Source organism: Coffea eugenioides, chromosome 6 (genome assembly GCF_003713205.1).
Source record: "Coffea eugenioides isolate CCC68of chromosome 6, Ceug_1.0, whole genome shotgun sequence".
Taxonomy (NCBI): domain Eukaryota; kingdom Viridiplantae; phylum Streptophyta; class Magnoliopsida; order Gentianales; family Rubiaceae; genus Coffea; species Coffea eugenioides.
In genome coordinates this window covers 26,704,576-26,726,874 of record NC_040040.1, presented here as the reverse complement: position 1 = coordinate 26,726,874, position 22,299 = coordinate 26,704,576, and the positions used below count along the sequence as shown (strand labels likewise).

The window sequence follows — 22,299 nt, the reverse complement described above, 5'->3', positions numbered from 1 at the left end:
AAGGAAGGAGGGAAAGGGAGGAAGAGGAAAAAGGAAGGAGGGGGAGAAAGAGAATGTGAGAGAAGAGAGGAGGGAGGGGATGGTGGCAGTGGTGGTGGTAGGCGGCGATGGCGGTAGTGGGTGATGAAAGAAAAAGAAGTGATAGAATTATTATTATTATTATTATTATTATTGTATATGTGAGTTGTTTTTTATGGATTGATGTTTTTGAAGTTGTTTTTGTTTGTTTATTTCTGTAACATTGTATTTGAAAAACTAAATTTTAAAAAATAATAATATCCGAACAGAGCCAAATCTTGTTCAGATCCATTTGTAGATTTACAAAATATTGCATTTTGAGTTTGCAATTATAGTGTTGTCTCATTAGTTCTTTAGATATTGCACAAATCCTTTAATTTGAGTGCAAAATTAATGATTCCCATAAACATATAAGAATACTATTAGATATTTAACCAAATTTTTAAAATTTTGATGCTTCTGATGGCAGAGGTTATCGATGCACTGCAAATTTGGTGATCAACTTATGTTCTAAATCTATATTGATAACTCACAAACGTGTTAGATTTAATTTACCAGAAATATTCTATCTTGTATGTAATCTCTCGTTTTGTCTGCTTTGCATTTGTAAATTAAATTGTTATATTTATGATAGCACATGAAACATTTAAGTTGTCTGTCTTCAATTTAGGATGGATGGATCTAAAATTATTGATGAATAGTGCTATGGTATAGATGTCGATAGGTGACTTAATATAAAATAATGGCAGTTGACTTGAACATTTAGTTTTCTTTCATTTTGTGACAGTTTAGAGTCTTTTGCATCCCTTTTTTGTGAATTAAATAATTCATCCAAAAGTACATGTAACTTTTCCAACTCAATGCATAAGATTGTCTTGTAAAATGGTAAGTTCGAAGTACTCAACAAAATTTACCTTTTTAATATTGAATCTTACCATTTATGTAATCAAATTTACTATATTTTTTTTGTCAAACTTACTCACTTTAGTGATAGGTAAGTTTCTAAGGTAAATTAATAAGTTTGTCCAATAAAGTAGCAAATTTTAAAAGTTACCTTTTTATTTACTATCATTTTGATTAAACTTACTAATTTAGCTGTATGTACGTTTTTCAAGTAAAATAGTAAATTTGTGCAATAAAAAAGTAAATTTTGAAAATTACCTTTTTATTAGTCAAATTTACCATTTATCTAACAAAAATTTGCTATTGATCTCATTAAACTTACTAGTCTAGCTGTATGGAAGTTTTTCAAGTAAAATGGTAAGTTTAGACAATAAAGTAATATGTTTTAGTCATATTTATCTTCCACAATTTAGTATAATTGTAAAGAATTTACTAACCAAGATTTAAGTAAGTTTCACAAATATATTGGTAAGTTTGTGCAATGAAGTAGTAAATTTTAGTCCTTACAAAAAATACCTTTTTATTAATAAGACTTACCATTTGTTTTTCAAAACTTACTATTATTGTAATTAATTCTAATCCAATTTCGTGTAGGTTACACATATAAAATAGTAAGTTTGTGCTATTAAGTAGTAAATTTGGCAAAACTAATGCTTACCAATCATTATTCAAACTATTATTTTCATAGCACAATTTACCCTATAATCAAAATGCCTTCCCACTTTCTCGTCTAATGTTACTATTTCTCAAGTAAATCACTGAACCATACCAAAAAAATCACCTTGCTCTAATTAGCCTGGAAACATATAACTGCTAAGTTTCCTTCAATCCTCCCTCCCTTTTCCTTTTGCCAATTCTTGCACTATCCTTCCGACTAAGTACTCCCTCTAAATTTAGAAAGGGCGAAGCCAGCATGAAATTATTGACCACAGAGAACTATAATGGCAAAAGAATTCAAGTAGCAATGCATGTTTGGTGGAAAGAACATAATTTTTTGAACTAGCAATGCATGTTTAGCGGAGAGGAAACAACTTTTTTCATCAACGCTGCAGATAAAGCAAAAAATTGACAAACTCTATTGAGCAAAAAGTTTTTCAGCTACAGAACGCGGAGATAATCATATTGCAGCTTGCTTATTCTCAAAAGGTTATACTTTTTTAATGCAAACATTCTAAATAATTGACATTGTCTACTCCTCGGCCACTGCTGATTAGGAGATCAAGGCAACATCAATTGAACCTAAGAGATCCTTCAAAGCTGATAAAGATTTGGGATTGATATCAATAACAAATCGCTAAGGATTTTGGGTTTTGGTTTATGAAGTATTGATGAAAAATTGGTAGTACAGTCACAAATATTTTGCCTTGAGATCAAAATGGATTAAAAGGGGTGGGGAAACAATGGGACTCGACAATAATCTTTTTTTTTAATAATTAAAGATGGTTTAAGAGCACACGTGACACTTTTTTTTTAGTAAAATTAGTGAAAGAATTTGTAAATTTCATTTTACCATTTTTTGCAGTGAAGAGGTAATTCTCATTTGATATTAAAGCTTCCTATTTTTATGGCTGAATTTACCAATTTTATGGTTAAATTTACTACTTTACCTTCTTGCCTTACTTTTGAAGTTTCTGAGACTCAAGAAACTTGAATGACTGGTAACAAAATGATCGTTAAAAGTACTAGTCTAGACTGTGAGGACTGCTTGTAACTAGTTTTATCATTAAAATATTCAAAAGTAAGGTGACGATAAGTAACCATAGCATTATCCGAATGTGAAACTAGTAGGTAACAATTCTAGCAAAAGCTAAAAGGATAGACAAGCTCTACTCCACTAGAGAACTTCTATGGGGAAACTAGTGCTCTTGTTTTCTTAGGCCACCAACAAAAGTAGTAAACGTGAGGGTGGACTTTGAAGTGATAATAGATTCTTCTCCGTGCAATGCATTACCGGGAGTCTTACTATCACTTCACTTGAGGCTATTCTCTCTTTTGTCCATCAAATAATAAAGTTCCCTAACTACTAAAGCTTGCATAGAAGAAGTGAAAGAGGTTCAAGTTGCTGCTTGGAAATGCTACATCGCATCTCTTAAAGGCAAAAGAAAGAAAGTTTTATTTGCTTGTACAAATTGGCATGCACCTTAAAAAAAGAGTGGATGCACCTTAAGAAAAAATGTTACATTGTTTTTACAAATTGGAATGACTCTGATGAAGAGCTCGAGCAAGTATTTGTGGATATCCTAGAAGAACATGAATGAAGTGAGTATGGTGATGATGACTTCACTAAAGGAGAAAAGAAAACAAAGGAAGTTACTGAGGAGGAACTTTTCCAAGTTATCAACAACCATTTCATCCATCTAGTAGAGTATCTCAAAAGACTTGGCAAAGCAGTTGTTTTTTAGAAGAAGGACATAAGTATGAGGGGTTGTGTGCAGAAATCCTAGATTTCTAACTCGTTCCATTCGAAGTTTTATTTTCAACAAGAGCTTCCAACTCGTTCCTTCTAGGAAATCCAAAAGTTCATGATGTAATCAACTCAGGGGTGGACAAGCTTCATCATCTTATATCTTCTAGTTGATTAACGAATTCCTATTATATTCAAAAAACTTCTAAGAAAACTCTTAAAACTTTAGCTATCTTGGATTATTGAAAGACACCATACTCAAATGAGATCTCGTGAAAATAAACGGACAACCCTCCTAAGGATGCAAGCGAAGTAGTTAGTCCTCCCGAAGACGTTGACAACTAATCAAACAAAGATAGTCCTCTATGATAAGAATCCTCAACCAACTAATACTAGATAGAAGGTAGAACTCTAGCTGCTGACTACATATAGGACTTTGTCTGATGTAGGTTCCTATTTCTAGTGTAACTCTCCCACCTATATGCTGCTATACATGTATATATTGGGTTACTATGAATGAGACAGATACGAAAAATTACTCTCTTCAATGCCTCTCTGTTTCAACTTCTTTATGGTATCAGAGCCATACCGGGCTCTTTAAACATTCAATCACATCCCTCCATCTCAAGCAAATTCTTCCTCTTCTCTATATTTCAATGGCTGCAAAAAATACTTAATCAAATTCCTTAACTCAAGTTGTCATTCCAAATACTCAGGAACCCACTAATCCCTTAACCATGATCACTATCCACAACTGAATCAAACTTAGCCCCACCAACTATCTGTCATGGAAAACACAAATGGAAGCAATTCTCATTGGATATGATCTACAAAAATTCATTGATGGCTCCTGTCCTCCCCTTCCTCCCACCATCAACACTAATGATATAGTCTCATCCAACCCTACATACCAAACTTGGTTACTTCAGGACAAGCTATTGTTTGGTACCCTTGTAGGCACCCTTTCACCCTCTTTTGTCCCTCTTATCACTCAATCCCAATCCTCTCTTGAAGCCTGGCAGACTCTAGCCAATACATATGCTCGCCCATCCCGCGGTTACATCAAGCAACTCAGAGACAACCTGAAACATATCACCAAAGGCACTCAGTCCATCACAGAATATCTGCAATCTATTAAAACCCAAGCTGATGAACTTGCTGCACTTGGGAAGCCACTTGATCATGAAGATTTGGTGGAAAAAGTGCTGGACAGCCTTGGTGAAAACTATCAGTCCATTATTGACGCTGTCAATGGTTGAGACTCCATTATTTCTTTCGATGAACTTCATGAAAAAATCTTAAACAAGGAGCTGTCTTTACGTAACCTATCAAGCTCATCACTCCTACCGGCTTCCGCTCATGCTACCACTGTTCGTTCCACTCCGTGGTATGGTAACAAACGACCTTCCTGGTCTGCTAACAATTAATCATCTCAACTTCCTATACCAGCGCCTACCCAGACTCAAGGCCCGCCAACCTCTCGGACCAGCCGTGCTGCTTGCCCATTCCTTGGCCGATGCTAGTGGTGCAGCATCCAAGGCCATGTTGTCTCCCGCTGCCCTTTATTTTGCCAACAGTTTTCTCATGCGCAACCACCTTCTCGTCACACTGCTTCATCCTTCTTTGTCACATCTCCTCCTTGGCAGGCACAAGCCCATGTTGCAACCCATCCCACATCCGACACTCTCAACACACCTTGGCTACTTGACAGTGGGGCTACTTATCATGTCTCCACTGACCTCCGCAATCTCGCTCTTCATAGTCCCTATCATGGAACTGATGAAATCATGATTGGAGATGGCTCTGGTCTTCCCATATCCCATACAGGTTCCATTTCTTTCAACATTCCCTTCTTCTCCTTTACTCTATCTAATGTCCTATGCGTTCCAACCATGAAGCGTAATTTAATTTCTATTTCCCAATTCTGCAAATCTAACAACACTTCCATTGAATTCTTACCCTCTTCCTTTTGTGTGAAGGATCTCCGCACAGAGGCACTCATTTTACAAGGCCGGACCAAGAATAGGGTCTATGAATGGCCGACCTCTATTTCGAAGTCACCATTGCTTGCTTTTTCTAGTGTCAAGGCTCCCTTGCCTGCTTGGCATCATCGGCTCGGCCATCCCTCTTTGTCCACATTCAAGGATATTTTATCAATGTCTACTTTGGATGTCTCCTCTCCATCCAATCTCAATTTTAATTGTAATTCCTGTCAGTGCAATAAGAGCCATAAATTACCGTTCTCTTCCTCTTCACTCTCTACTTCCTCACCTCTTGAGGTTGTCTTCATTGACGTCTGGACATCACCCATTATTTCTGTCAATATTATATCATCTTTTTTGATCACTTCACCAAATATATTATATTCCCTCAAACGCAAATCTGACACACGTGCCGTGTTCATCAGATTAAGGCTCTCGTTGAAAAATTCTTTGCTTGACCAATCATCACCCTTTACTTCGACAATGGGGGGAATATCAAGCACTTTCTTCCTTTTTAACCATAAATAGGGTCTCTCATCTTACAACTTCACCTCACACACCTGAACACAATGGGTACTCCGAACGTCGTCATCGTCACATTGTCGAAACTAGTCTCTCTCTGCTCTCTCGTGCTTTCATGCTTTTTTCATATTGGTCTTTTGCTTTCTCCACCACTGTCTATCTCATCAATCACCTTCCTACACCTACTTTACATAATGTCTCCCCATTCTTTAAACTCTTTGGTACCCCTCCTAACTACACTAAACTTTGTAGTTTTGGATGTCTTTGCTATCATTCGCTTCGCCTATATATATATCCCACAAACGTCACGATCTGTTCCATGTCTTTTTGTTGGGTACTCTCCCACTCAAAGTGCCTATCTCTGTCTTGAAATGTCTACTCATCATCTCTATACCACTCGTCATGTGCGTTTTGTCGAATATGTTTTTCCCTTTGCATCATCTCATCCTTCCCTACCTCGTGGCTCTTCCTCCACCATATCCGAGTGGTGCTCTATAACGCTACCCGTTGGCACCTCTGTTTCCTCCTCTTCTTTGTCTCCCATCACTACCTCCCACCAACCCTCATGACCAAATTTTCAGCCTCACACTTCCACCGTCCCGCTGTCCATCCCGCCAATTGAAACTTCTTCCACTAGCACCACATCTCCTACACAACCCATTCCCTCTTCAGCAGCTCCCCAACTAGCCTCTCCCCGTGTCATAGTTACCCGTTCCAAACATAACATTCGTAAACCAGTTCAAAAACTTAATCTCTCGGCTGAGCTCCAACCCATCACTATCACTCAAGCTTTGAAGGAACCCAAGTGGAGATAGGCTATGTTTGAGGAGTTTGATGCTCTCCTTCAGAATGGAACCTAGCAACTTGTCCTTTCCCGTCCTGATCAAAATGTGGTTGGCTGCAAATGGATCTTTCGCACTAAACATAGACGTGATGGTTCGGTGGATAGGTACAAAGCTCATTGGTCGTCAAAGGTTTTCATCAACGTCCGGGTGTTGATTACTCTGAAACCTTTAGTCTTATCATTAAGCCAACTACTATTCGTCTAGTCCTTAGTCTTGTGGTTAGTCGAGGTTTGTTGCTCAAATAACTTGATGTCAACAATGACTTCCTTCAAGGCAGTCTCACTCAGGATGTGTTCATGTCCCAACCTCCAGGATTCATTGATCATGATCATCCTGATCACGTTTGCAAGCTCCGCAAGGCTATTTATAGTCTCAAACAGGCACCCCATGCCTGGTATCATGAGTTGCACACATTCCTTTTGTCCTCTGGTTTCACTAACTCTGCAGTCAATCCCTCATTGTTCATTTTCTCCAGTCACGACATTGTCCTATGTTGACGACATCATTATCACCGGTGACAACTCTCAGGCTGTGCAAACTTTTATTCAGCAGCTGTCTCACCGGTTCCCACTCAAGGACCTTGGTCCCTTGTCATACTTTCTTGGTGTTGAAGTGATAGAGCGGTTATTTTGCACACTTTGCACCATTATTTTGTCCTAATTATGGCTACTCATGGTGCTAAGAATTGGAGTTTTGCTCATATTTGGTATTTGTGTGTAAATTGTAGGTGATTGGTGTAAAAAGTGCTTTCACGAGGTAAATTTCTAGAAGACTCTTTATTTTATGGCGTGCCCATGCCAGAAACTGAGGAGGCTTACCCAAAAGCCGGATCCGCGGGCTTGGTAGCAACTAAAGTGGGCAATTAGAAGGCTGGGTCCACGTGGACCAGACGCATGGGATTAAAACTCCAAAAGGGTTAGCTTTTGTGGGATAAATTGAATCAGCTGTGGGTGGACTTCTACTACTGACGGCGCTACAATAAGAAGAAGCCAGATGCACGTGATATCAATACCTTAGTTTTAGTTTTCTTTTACCAGATCTGTCAGACGTTTGCTTTTCTTTTAGGTAGCAATCAATTAGGCTAACTTTTGTTTCTTTTCACCGTCGAACGCTTTTTCCCTTTTTCTCAGCAATTAGAATAGTCTTTTGCTTTGTAATTGCGGCTCCAATACGAAGACGAAACCATGTTTCCCTTTGTTATTATTTCGATTAATTCACCTTCCCCAATTCCTCGACAATTAATTTCTGGGCAATTGTATGGATGATATTAATCAAATCACGCGAGTTTGACATGATGAGGAGCGGCTAATTTTTTCCTCTACCCAAAGGTTGACGTGAAGGTGCGATCCATAATATCTGTGAGATCTAATCGAATCTTTATTATTTCTTCCAATTTGTTGCTATTCGTGCGTTTCTTGAATTAATTGTTCATGGGTATTTTATTAATTGAATATCAACGGCCGTGTATTTGATTTAATTTAATAGTCTACTGTAACATTAACTAAATTGAATCCGTAATTGTTCGTTTAGTTGATACCTAGTGACAACCACCATAATTGACTTTATGTTGGGGAAACGTAAGATCTAGTTTAAATAAACCCTCTTAGGGTGTTTATTAGTTAGGGTTGGGTTCTTCTAATTTTAATGCAATTGGGTAATTAAATTCCTACGGTCATACCTAGAGTTGTTATCTGGTTAGAGAAGCAGTCAATGGTCGTACCTTGATTGTCGAAAAAGTAAGGAAGAACTGGTTGTCAGAGTTTGTTGATAACTATAACCAACCTAGTGATGAATGTATGAAATATCTTTGCACCGATGATCATTTAATTGGATCGTGCCTGAGTAGTTGATCCTTTGGGTAGAATTTTATTAATTGCTATTTTTAGGAAATTGTACTTGTTGAGTTAGCTCTTGAATTTTATTTATTTCATTTTTATTTTCATCCCATTAATTATCCCCCGATTTCATTCTATTGACTTGGAAAGAAATAATTTCCTACCCGCTCCCTGTGGAATCGACCCTACTTGCCATTGTACGCAAAATTAATATTTTATAGACAAATCTAATACTCCCTCTGTCCCAATGAATCTGTCGTGCTTTGGGAATCCCACATTTTTTCAACAGTGCTCCGATTTCAAAAGGTAATGGGTTATGTTCCAAGAATGCCCCGGTTGAATTAGCTATGCAGCCTGACGTGTTGCTCCATTGATGGTAGGATAGAGTAGTGATATGATTGTGGGACCCATTCATATGATATATTTTCAAGCCCTTTTGGAGAAAGTGCAATGCACGAATCCTGCTGGTTCTAACGTGACACTCACACACCATCACATGAAAATTCTCTATTTCACAGGTGAACTTTGGGGCCCACTAAAATATAAGAATCTTGTTGTAAGATTTAAGGGTATCAGTAGAAATCGGTGAAAGTTTTTATTACCATTATTGGTAAGTGACACTAATTTTGGGACGGACTAAAAAGGAAAGCATGACACTTCTAATGGGACGGAGGGAGTATATCGGATCAAACAAACTCTTCGAGAACAGGGTAAATCAAGTAACCCATTGCACACCTAGGGTTCCTACTCCAGTACTTGGATTTGTTCTATAATTAATTGTAGTGGTAATTAGAACTTTTTAGTAATTATTATTGTACAGATTCGGCACCTGTCAATTTTGGCGCCGTTGCCAGGGAGCGGTATTTTGGTTAATTTTGTTTCTTTCTAAGTTGTTTTATTTGGATTTGTCTGGCATTTTTCTAGTTTATGTCTCGTTCTTCTCGTACAAGTGAATTGATTTTTGACCCAGAAGTAGAGAAGACTGCGCGCCAAACTAAGAAAGAGACCAGACAGCTCAGGGAGGAGCAATTTAGCATTGCATCTCAGAGACTGGATCCAGAAGTTGAGCCAACAAATTTGAGTTGCGAAAATTTAAGTGACCCAGGCCAAGAAGACATCCCTATGGCGAATGCAAGAACACTAAGGGAATTGGATGCTCCAAAATTGCCCCAGCAGCCCTTGTGCATCACATTTCTAACATTGGCTGAAAATACCCCATTTGAATTGAAGTCGAGATTAATTCACCTCCTACCTACGTTCCATGGCCTCTCTAGTGAGAAATCTCACAAACACATTCAGGAGTTTGATATGGTATGTACCAGTATGAAGCCTCCAGGAATTATTGAGGAGCAGATTAAACTCAGAGCATTCCTCTTCTTCCTCAAGGATGCAGCGAAAGATTGGTTGTACTACCTACCAGCTGATAGCATTACAACGTGGGCCTAATTTAAGAAGAAATTTTTAAAAAAATTCTTTCCTGCATCCCGGGCTGCAAATCTAAGAAAAGAGATATGCAGCATTAAGCAATATCCTGGAGAATCTTTATATGACTATTGGGAGAGGTTCAATAAATTGTGCACTAGATGCCCACAGAATCAAATTAGTGAACAACTATTGATCTAATATTTCTATGAGGGACTCCAGTCGTCCGACAGGAGTATCATTGATGCTGCGAGCGGGGGCGCATTGGCAAATAAGACCCCGAGGGAAGCATGGCTGCTCATTGAAGTTATGGCAGAAAATTCTCAGCAGTTTGGTTTCCGTGAGAGTAACCCTACCCGCAGGGTTAATGAGGTAGAGACGACATCTATTCAGCAGCAGATATCAGAGTTGACATCTTTTGTTCGACAATTAGCTGCGGAAAACATGCATCAAGCAAAGGCCTATGGAATTTGCACAAATGTGGGTCATCCCGCTGATTTATGCCCTTTGTTGCAAGAGGATGGGGCTGAACAAGTGAACATGGCTGGAGGCGTGCCCGCGCCTCGTAGGCAATACAACCCATACTCCAACACGTATAATCCGGGTTGGAGGGACCACCCCAAGTTCAGCTATGGTAATAGGCCACAGAATTCATTCTCCAATCGTCCACCAGGATTTCCGCAACGATGGCAACCAAAGCCACAACCTTTATCATCTAATTCAGGAAGTTCCTTGGAAGAAATTGTCAAGAGTTTGGTCATGACTACCACTCAGCTCTGGCAGGAGACTAGGGCTCTTGTCGCGAATACTACGCAGTTCCAGCAGGACACCAGAGCAAGCATGAAAGACATGGAGACTCGAATGAGTCAAATAGCAACTGATATTAATTGCCTGGAGTCCCACGTTTATGGGAAACTGCCATCACAACCCAAGGCCAATCCCAGGAATGTAAGCGCTATGACACTAAGGAGTGGCAAAGAGGTGGAGGGATCTAAGTTGACGAATTCGAAAAGCAAAAGTGAGGAGGAGATAGAAAAGGGAATTGAAGAGGAAGGGCGCATTCGCGAAGAGTCTAAGGTAACATCTATTCCTTCGATCTCTATTAAATCTAATCTAACTCCTTTTCCTTGCAGGTTAGAAAAGACAAAGAGGACAGAAAAAGAAAAAGAAATCTTGGATGTGTTCCGCAAAGTTCAAGTAAACATCCCCCTATTGGACGCGATCAAGCAGGTACCCAAGTACGCAAAGTTCTTGTAAGACTTGTGCGTTAACAAAAGAAAGATAAGGGGTGATGAGAGAGTGATGGTAGGAGAGAATGTATCAGCTGTACTTCAAAGGAAACTCCCACCCAAATGCGGGGATCCAGGTATGTTTACTATTCCCTGTAAGTTTGGTCATTCTAGTATCAAGAATGCTATGATAGATTTAGGGGTTTCTATTAATGTGATGCCTAAATCAATCTATGATTCCCTAAATTTAGGACCTTTAAAAGAAATGGGGGTAATAGTTCAATTGGCTGATCGTACATGTGCTTATCCGGATGGGATAGTTGAGGATGTTTTAGTGCAAGTAGATGGATTAATTTTTCCTGCTGATTTTTATGTGTTTTATATGGATGATAGAAGTGCCTCAAATCCATCACCCATTATATTAGGAAGGCCATTCTTGAGTACTGCTCAGACTAAAATTGATGTTAGTAAGGGTACTCTCACAATGGAATTTGATGGAGAAATAGTCCACTTTAATATTTTTGATACAATGAAACATCATGTTAGCTCTTATTCTGTGTTTGCTATTTATACCACTAATTCCCATGTGCAAGAATTTTCTGAGTTTGTTTGTAGGGATAAATTCAAAGTTGTTGCGAACAAGTACCATAGAATGAAAGCAATTCATGAGGTGAAAATGGAGAGAAAATTTAGGAAAAAATTTGCACTCAATGGCCATGTGGATCCCGAAGGAGGGCCACCAATTACAAGAAAATTTCAATTATATCCAGACTAAAGAGTGGTGCTATGTCTAGCCAAAGACATTAAAAAAAAGCGCTGCTTGGGAGGCAACCCAAGGACTACAATATTAGTTGTTGTCATTTTTCGTACTTTAGGATTTTTCAGTTCTATTTTTCTATTTTAACGATTTTTGTGGTGATTAACAGAAGACTAAGGTTTACAGGGCGTGCCCACGCCTCACAGGGGTACACCAGATGCACTGTGCAAGTTGGGGGACTATCAGTTCAAGGCGTGCCCACGCCTTGGAAGGGAATCTCTTAGACATTATTGAGACGCGATGGTCAGAAGACTATAACCTCCAAGGCGTGCCCACGCCTTCCAACCTTTGCGTCAACGAAAGTCAAACGGGACCAAGACCCTCTCTAATCCCACTTTTCTACTTTGTTTCCTTTCTTGTTTTGTTTGGTCTTTTCAATTTCTTTTGTCTTAGTTTCCCCTGGTCTTCTCCCCTCCCATTTGCTTCACTCCCCCTGTGCGTGAAGTCTAGCGAACCCTAGTTTTGCAGCGCTGCAGGTTTTCGCACGTATTCAAACAGAGAGTCAGGCAGCTTTCTTTGCTCATATTGGATTCCAACCGCCACATCCTCCCCCTCCTTAGGATCCCGCTGTGCTATCTCAGTAGTCAGGGAAGTTTCGTTCCCTTTGTCCTTTCACTTTATTTGTCTTTGCAACATTGAGGACAATGTAGGTTTTAGGTGTGGGGGGGGATGGTTGCTATTGTTTCTTTCTACTTCCATTATTTCCCTTCATTCAAAAAAAAAAAGAGAAAAAATGGGAACAATCAGAAAAGAAGAAGAAAAAAAATGAAAAAAAAACAAAGGGTAGTTAGTTGACTTTTTGTTTGCTATGATGAATTATACAATCACAGTGCATGGGTGAGCATATTATTCTTGTTTGCTCTATTTTTGTTTGATTGAGTGGGTATCACATATGGTATTGACATTTTAGAACTTGTTATTTTATACATGTCGAGACTATATTTTGTTGAACTGGATGCGTTTGAAATGATAAGGGCATTTAGGATTTAACCCTCTTTAGCTATCTACAAACCACGCCCTCATCTTATCTCTCAATAGTGAACCAATTTGAGCTTTTATCTATCTTTCTGTTTGCCAACCATGTTTGAAACCCCAAGAACTTTTTAGACTTCCTTGTGTTGTTAAGAGATGCCTGAAATTCATGGCTTATTCGAGGCGAGGGAATCAATGGTAGCAAGTGTTGGTTGGCAGATTTGATGCTGTATGGTGTTTTTTCTGTGCATCTGGGATCGGAAGCAAAGCAAAGGAAAAAAAATGGGAAACATTGTTAGCAAAATGATGAACAGCCGACTCTGGCTCACAAGGCGTGCCTACGCCTTGCAAAGGTTGCTTTTCAAAAAAAAAAAAAAGAAGAAAAAAAAAGAGAGAGAAGTAAAATTCATCCCTTGCACAGTGGGTATAGCAAATGAAAATGCCTTACTTGTGAAATTCCCTGGTAAAGCTTTGTGGTTGTGAAGTGAATATCGGGCATTTTCTTGATACATTAGACCCTATCTGTACCATTTATCCCACCTTTTGCCTAAGCCCCATTACAACCCTATGAAAGTCCCTTTGATTAGTGTATCTAGTTCACTTTTGAGTGGTAGAGATTTGATAAATGTGCAAGCCTATGGTAATGTCATTCCGTGATGTTGATTTAAGCGTTCCCATTAGTTATACATTCTCTTGAAGCTGATGAGTATTACTAAGCACATTCTGTAGTTAAATTGCCTGTCCAATACATTCTCATTTTGACGACCTTGTCAGGGTTGCGGGATGCCCGTGCCTGAGTAGTTGATCATTTGGGTAGAATTTTATTAATTGCTATTTTTAGGAAATTGTACTTGTTGAGTTAGCTCTTGAATTTTATTTATTTCATTTTTATTTTCATCCCATTAATTATCCACCGATTTCATTCTATTGACTTGGAAAGAAATAATTTCCTACCCGCTCCCTGTGGAATCGACCCTACTTGCTATTGTATGCAAAATTAATATTTTTATAGACAAATCTGATATATCGGATCAAGCAAACTTTTCGGGAACAGGGTGAATCAAGTAACCCATTGCACACCTAGGGTCCCTGCTCTAGTACTTGGATTTGTTCTATAATTAATTGTAGTGGTAATTAGGACTTTTTAGTAGTTATTATTGCACAGGTTCGGCACTTGTCATGAAGTTCTATCTCACTCAGGTGGTCTCTTCTTCAGTCAACGCAAATACATTGCTGATCTCCTTCATCGCACCAAGATGACTGAAGCAAAGCCTGCCTCTACGCCTTTGGCAACACATCCGCCTCTCACTCTACACTCTAGAACCATTCTATCTGATCTCACTGAGTATCGCAAGGTCGTTGGTAGTCTTCAGTATCTCTCCACTCGACCTAACATCGCTTATACGGTGAACAAGCTCTCTTAATTTCTGCACCGCCCGACAACTGATCATTGGACTTCCCTCAAACGCTTTCTTCGGTATTTATGTGGCACCTTGGACCACGGTATCACACTTCGTTGCGCCTCCCCTCTGGCATTACATGGCTTCTCAGATGCTGACTGGGCAGGTAACAAAGATGACTTCACCTCTACAAGTGCCTACATCATTTATCTCGATCATAATCCTATCTCTTGGAGCTCCAAGAAACAACGAACTGTAGCTCGCTCCTCCACTGAGGCAGAATACCGATCAGTAGCCTCTACTGCTGCCAAACTTCGTTGGATTTGCTCTCTTCTTAGCGAGCTCGGTGTCACTCTTCTACACCAACCAGTCATTTATTGTGATAATATTGGCGCCACGACTCTATGCTCCAATCCGGTCTTTCACTCGCGCATGAAACATGTGGCCATTGACTATCATTTCATTCGAGACCAAGTTCAAAATGGTTTGCTACATGTGTCCCACGTATCTGCCTCTGATCAACTCGCTGATGTTCTCACCAAACCTCTTGCTCACTCTCAATTTGATTCCATGAAGTTCAAGATAGGACTTGCTTCCCCGCCCTCCATCTTGCTGGGGCATGTTAAGAATCCTCAACCAACTGATACTAGATAGAAGGTAGAACTCTAGCTGCTGACTACATATAGGACTTTGTCTGATATAGGTTCCTATCTTTGGTGTAACTCTCCTACCTATATGCTACTATACATGTATATATTGGGTTACTATGAATGAGATAGATACGAAAAATTGCTCTCGTCAATGCCTCTTTGTTGTAACTTCTTCAATCTAAATGATGCATAATACATAAAATTCATTTGGAAAAAGACTACTCCAAGTCTAAACTTAGAAAAAATTAGCAAAGGGGCAAAAAGTTAATTCCAAATTATCTACTATATTATATCATATAACTCGTATTTGGCCTTTTGTGGCAGTTTACAAAAAAATTCTTTGCTGAATAGATGGAACTTGATTTCTGTGTGAAGCCATAATATATTCAAGATTTCAAGTTGCCATTATTTCCATTGTATATCTTTTATTCAAGTAAGCAAAATCCTTTATGCATTACTTTTAAGTAAATAAAATTGCGTAGGAGCAAATCTTGTGCTTAATGTAATGTGTTCTTAGTTTTATTTTTTTCCCTTCAAAGAAAACCACCTAGTATGGTGGGGGTTTAGCCACCTACCCTTTGAATAACTTTTATCAGTTTTCATTCCTTGTTTTGTTGTTGTATTGCGAGAAAGAAAATTACTTCTGCATATTAGGATTAAACGTTTGTCATAAGTCATTGTTGTTTGGTGTGTTGTGTATATGTTGTTATAGCAAGCCTTTCTCTTAATTCGGGTGAATGCTATCACCATGATGATCAAGTAATTGCTAAGTTTGAAGATCAAAGGCATCAACAAAGCTATCAAAGAAATTCCAATCTCAGTTTGAAGATTAAAGGCAGCAGCAAAAATATCAATGAAATTCCAATCTCTCATAAGCTAATACAAAGCTCTACCATCCAAAAAACCTATAAATTCATCATCAGAAGCTGCCACGCCCTCAAATGGTGAATCAAAAGCCTCATCCAAGAATTTTTTTAAAGCTATAAAAATCATTTCGATATAAGGAATTTCCTAAAACTACTAAAATATTGTCACCAGTAACTTTCATTGTACATGAAACCATAGTCAAAAATAGTCCCTCCAAGATACCATTTTGGAAACCACTTTTGAGTAAAGGATTTCGTACCATCAGAGTTAAAGGATTTCGTAATGGTAAAAGTACAATTTTGGAAAGCAAACCTCGACATATTAGGCCATAGCATGACCCATGAATTTGACGCCCATAATGTCAAGAACTTCATAAATATCATGTTTTATTTTATAATAGACCTTGTTTGTGTGTGTCTATAATTAGAAACTCAAACGAAAGTACAAACTTTAGCCATGTATTAGTCCTTTGTTATGTCATTACCATCTTGATGAAAGATGAATTGTTCATTTGAGCTTACCATGATTTAGATATACCTTGAAATCATGTAACATCTTTCAAGATAACTTCATTAGCCACATAGGTCAATAGCAATTTTCCAAAAGTTACACCACCCTACACACAAAGGGATTATAAAAATTCATAATGGTAAAATATCAGTTTAAAACGCATATATTTCTACCCTAATATGATCCGAAGTATCTATTAATTTTTCTTTTATGTTACTCTTGAGCTATTGGATGACAAGAAGCTGGTTACTCAAGGGAAAATTTCTGAAACTTAAGAGGCTTGAATCACTGGTTGAACCTTGACTAAATCTTTCCCAAATTGGTTTTTCAAAATCTTTCCCAGATTTAAGAGGCTTAAATATTTCCGAAATTGGTTTTTCAAAAATAATTGAATTGTTTTCAACTAGCTTTTTGGAATTGAGAGCATATATGACATCCATGCAGACTAACAATACCATTTTGTTGTGAAAACTGACCAAACACGTAAACACATGAAGCTGCAATTAGTAATTTTGCCACCTAAATGATCAGATATTGCTCATTTTCCTGACTAAATTCAACAGTTAACAACTGGGAAGGGGAAGCGTAACTTAACATTTAGCATGAGGTCATATCGTCTTCGTATCTGTTTCTGAGATCATTTCAAAGCATAGACTGTTCATAGAAATTATTAAAGAAATCATACGTGAATGAAGCATAATTGGAGATGTCAAGTGAATTACTGGCGGAGTCATGATATTATACGAAAGAAAAATAATATATACTTAAACGCATATTAGTGTAGAAATATATGTGCATTAAATTAATAATCTACCATTTTGAATTTTTATAATCCTCTTTACTCCTTCCATCCCATTGTTATTGTCATATTTTCACTTTGTTGATGCTTCAAAATAAGAGTCACCATTTTAAATTTAACACATGCTTTCCAATTTTGTCATTTGAAAAAGCAACTTTTAAAATCCTAATACACATCTATTAAGAGAATATGTTGAATTCAAAGAATACTTTTGTTAATTTATTAATGCCACCTCATCTAGACATATGATTATCATGTCTCCGTAAAAATTTGAATTTCCATAAAACAACTCTAATATTGGGACGAAGGGAGTATGTGTAGTGTGGGGAGTAATGGTCATAATAGTCTTCACATTTTTTAGGAAAATGGCCATTTTGTCCCTTCATTTTTTGGATTTTGGCTAGTTTAGTCCCTTGTCTATCTTCATGACCATTATAGTCTCTTATCTTTACAAAAGAATGCTAGTTTAAGACCTCTAATGGAAAATTAGAAATTTTTAATAGAATTAGTCACATATAAGGCATGTGCACTATTAGACATGATGGTTTTGGTCCATTATCTTCAAAGTCATGTCCAATTTTGTCCCTTATATGTCTATTATGGTTTTCTAGTGTTTCATTAAAAGTCCTACATTGATTTTATTTTGTGAAAATGCGAATTTAAATTACTGAAAAGATAAAATTAGACATGATCTTGATGGTAATAGACCAAAATAGTCATTTTTTGCACTTCACATGGCTTGCACTTAACTAATTCCATTAGAGATTTTCATTTTTCTGTTTGATATCCTAGATTATCTCTTTTTTTTAAAAGATAAAAAACTAAAATTGCTACAGCGAAAAATAAGGGACTAAATTGATCAAAACTCCGAAGATAATGGACCAAAATGGCCATTTTCCTTTTTCTAAAATGGAGCATCAAAATATGAAGTTGACTAACCAAGCTTTAAAGACAAAACAGTTCACGAATTTTTTCTTTCCCTACTTACCAAAACAAGAGCTTCAAAGATCAACTAGTTGTTATGTTATAGTACAAATAATTAATTTATGCAGAAGATACTTTGGAATGTGGCCATGCCAACTATCTCATTACTAACTAATTGTCACCTAGTGCATTGCACGGGCATCTGTTTTGCTTTTACGTTTTCTTTAGTTTAAGTGAAACAAAACTTTGTTTTTTTTCCTCTATTAATTTGGAGAATGAATTAGAAAGAACGTAGCAAAGACTATTATAAATAAAATGAAGAAATTTCATCAATACTTTTTTTTACTTTCATCATATTTATCCTCCTTAATATACAAGGTGAAATTATTAAGATAAAAAATTCGATACCTATTAAGAAAAAAAATATGAAGACAAAAAGAAGAACCATTACTAAACCCAAAGAATTTCGAGCAAAAAGTATGAAGAAAATAAAAGTTGAAACCTCCTAACGTACTTGCAAGTGCAAAAGACAAGAGAGAAGAGATTTACATAGTTGGTTAACATGAAAAAGCATTCACGGAGGGCTGATAGAGAAATTTGTTGAGAAAAATTTATCCAGTACTGAAAAAGATAAAAATAACAAAAAAAAAAAGACTGGAGAAAGAATAAAGATGAGGTCTTCTAAGAGCGCCTATAAAAAAACTCGCTTTGTCAAAATTATTGATATGTATCAAATGAACTCAGGAGTTCCCCCAAAGAATTCACTAGGCTGAATTCTTTGGCCTAATTGAGGCACAAAATAATTGTCCCCATTGAAGTGTTTTGAGGGAACTCTAGAGAACATCTAATGCTCCATTAATCTATGCTTTTGCCCCTCGTTAGGTCACTCTATTTATAGGGCTCCCCTGTCTCCACACATGTAGTTTCTGCATGTAATTACTATTCACAAGGCACATGCTGTTTTCTGGAGAATGGATGAACCTAGTCATGATATAGGGTCAGATGAAAGACAGATAGCCAACAAAACTTGAGAGGTCATCTTTCTTCAACCTTTTCACTCTGTAGGTATCCCCTTTGATAGGTGGGGATTTAAGGATGGAGAGCTTATTCCGAAACCAAATGGAAGGGAGTTAGTAGAGAGGAGTGTTCCAGAGATTCTGAGAAACGAAAATGTGCAAAATAAGAGTGGTGAACAGGTAGAATCCACCCTATTAACTCAAGCCAAAGCCAAGTTGACAGACAAGGCGGAGAGTAAGGAAGCTAAAGTGGGTAAAGAAACTCAGGAACTGGAAACTTCTGCATGGAATATTCGTGAAGGTAATCTCAATGTAGTGTTGGAAAGGCCTGTGGATCATGTATTAAAGGAACAGGTAACTGAGAACATGCAAGTGGAAGAACAGTCGGAGGTCTTAGAGGAAACAAATAAACTGGCAACAACTAGAAGATCTAAAGCCAAAACTTTAAGAACTCCAGTGATCAAAAGAAAACTGTTGGCTAATGCACAGAAATGTGGGAACTCTACGAACTCTGCTGCCAAGAGAAAATTCCAGCTAGTGGATGAAGTAATGGAGGATGCAATAGTGACAGAATCAGTTGGAAAAAAGGGAAAGAGGGAAGCTGATCAAGCAAGCAGTGCAAACATTGGAGAGGGGGAGGTGACCAGCCCAACCTGGTCACCAATGGATAAATGAAAGCACTGGTGTGGAATTGTCAAGGTGCTGGGAGCCCCTTGACAATTCCCCAGTTGAGGGAGGCTTGAACCTCCTCTCCCCTAATATGGTCTTTTTGTGTGAGACTAAAAATAGAAAACAATTCATGGAGAAAGTTCAAAGGAAGTTGAAATTTGAAGAGAGTGTGGTGGTGGAATCTATGAGTAAATCAGGGGGCATGGCTATATTTTGGAATACTGAAGTGAAAGTTTTGGAGGTCAAAACCACTGCTTTCACCATGGAAATTCACATAATGGACACTGATCATGATGTAGACTGGTGGTTCATAGGAATTTATGCTAGCACTGATGACCAAATCAGGAGACGCCAGTGGGAAGTCGTGGAGAGAAGGAAAATTTTATGGGGTTCTAGATGGGTGATTACTGGCGATTTCAATGACATCATATCAAATGAGGAGAAATGGGGGGGTAGAAAAAGGGAGGAAGGAACTTTCAAATACTTTAGGAGCTTTATTGAACAAAATGGCCTCATTGATTTAGGATATGAAGGCAATCCCTGGACTTGGAGTAATCATTGGGCTCAAGAGGGTGAGATTAAACAAAGGCTGGATAGATCATTGGCGAGTAGTGCTTGGAGCCAAATTTTTGACCGAACGACAGTCAAACACATGGAAAATTTTGGCTCTGACCATAGCATGATCTTGCTAGACTCCAATCCTCTACAACTGAAGAGGAAAAGCAGGTTCCTGTTTGATAGAAGATGGCTGAAAAAAGAAAGACTGCAACAAGTAGTGAAGCAGGCGTGGGAGGAGGAACAATCAGGCTCTAATATGTATAAAGTGCATAGGAAGATAGCAAAATGTAGGCTGGCCATTTTGAAATGGAGAAACAATTTTCCAGGAAATGCTAGGAAGAAAATTAAAGGCCTTAAAAAACTCTTGAGTGATCTCCAAACCTCTGATTGTGAGGACATAAGGGAAAGAAAAAAGGTTCTTAAAATGCAACTTAAGGAAGCTTATGAGGAAGAGGAGCTTTTCTGGAGCAAAAAATCTAGAGTTCAATGGCTTAAGGAAGGGGATAGGAATACTCATTTTTTCCATGCAAGGGTAAAGGGGCGTAGGAAGCGCAATTGCATGCAACAGATACAAAGGCTGGACAGATCCTGGGCTAAGTCAGATGATGAAATTGGAGAAGAAGTTGTGAAGCAATTCTCTGACCTTTTCAGTAGTAAGGGAACGAATCCTTCAGATGTGGTTCTAGAGGGAATTTCACAAACCATTACTAACCACATGAACACAGACCTCACTCAGCCTGTTAGGGAGAAAGAAATCAAAGAATCACTTTTTTCTATGCACCCAACCAAAGCTCCTGGCCCAGATGGAATGACACCACTTTTCTTTCAAAAATTTTGGCACATTCTCAAACACGATGTCATCCAAGCCATTAAGAGCTTCTTCCATTCTGGCCATATGTTGAAGGCAACAAACCATACCATTATATCCCTTATCCCCAAAGTAGATAACCCCACTGAGGTTAAACAGTTCAGGCCAATAAGCCTTTGTAATGTGCTTTACAAAATCATTTCCAAAATTTTGGCAAATAGATTGAAAAAAGTTTTGGAAAGATGCATTAGCAAAAACCAGGCAGCTTTCGTTCCTGGAAGACAAATTCTGGATCATGTTATTATATCTCATGAGTACTTACATTTTCTCAAAAACAAAAGGCAAGGTCCTCAAGGTTTTATGGCTCTAAAGTTAGATATGTCGAAAGCTTATGACAGAGTGGAGTAGGGATATTTGGAAGCAATCATGGAAAAAATGGGGTTCTGTAGTACTTGGATCAACTGGATAATGGAGTGTGTTTCGAAAGCTTCTTTTTCTTTCAACATCAATGGGGAACCTAAAAGCTATGTGATACCTTCCAGAGGAATTAGACAAGGTGATCCACTATCACCTTATCTATTCCTACTCATTTCAGAAGGCTTCTCGAACTTGCTGGCCCAAGCAGAGAGGAACAAAAGACTGACCGGGATGAAAATCAGCAGACATGGACCGTCAATAACTCACCTTTTCTTTGCAGACGATTCTTTGATCTTTTGCAAAGCGGACAAAACTCAGGCTGAAGCAGTGATGGGAATATTAAAGACGTATGGAAAAGGATCAGGCCAGATGATTAACATGGATAAGTCTTCAGTTTTCTTCAGTAAGAATGTGGAGCAACACAAACAAGGAGAGATCTGTAGCATCTTAGGTAACATAAGGGTGGTAAAGCAAGGAAAGTACTTGGGGCTACCAATGGTTGTCACAAAAACGAAAGACCAAATATTTGGTTTCATCAGAGATAAATGTCAGAAGACGGTCTCTAACTGGTGCAATAAACAGCTAAGTCTAGCAGGGAAAGAAGTCTTGCTCAAAGCCATAACAATGGCAATGCCAAATTATGTAATGTCGGTTTTTAAGCTCCCAGTTAAGTTGTGCAAAGAAATTAATGGATTGATGGCCAGATTTTGGTGGGGAGAAGAGAATGGAAAA

The 22,299-nt window shown here is 38.0% G+C and overlaps 1 non-coding gene across 1 annotated transcript; it reads right to left on the bottom strand.

The window, feature by feature from the left end:
* Nucleotides 1-10,003: 10,003 nt before the first annotated feature.
* On the bottom strand, nucleotides 10,004-10,110 carry LOC113776557. Its single transcript, XR_003469043.1, has one exon. It is a non-coding gene; the product is annotated as a small nucleolar RNA R71 (small nucleolar RNA).
* Nucleotides 10,111-22,299: the final 12,189 nt, after the last annotated feature.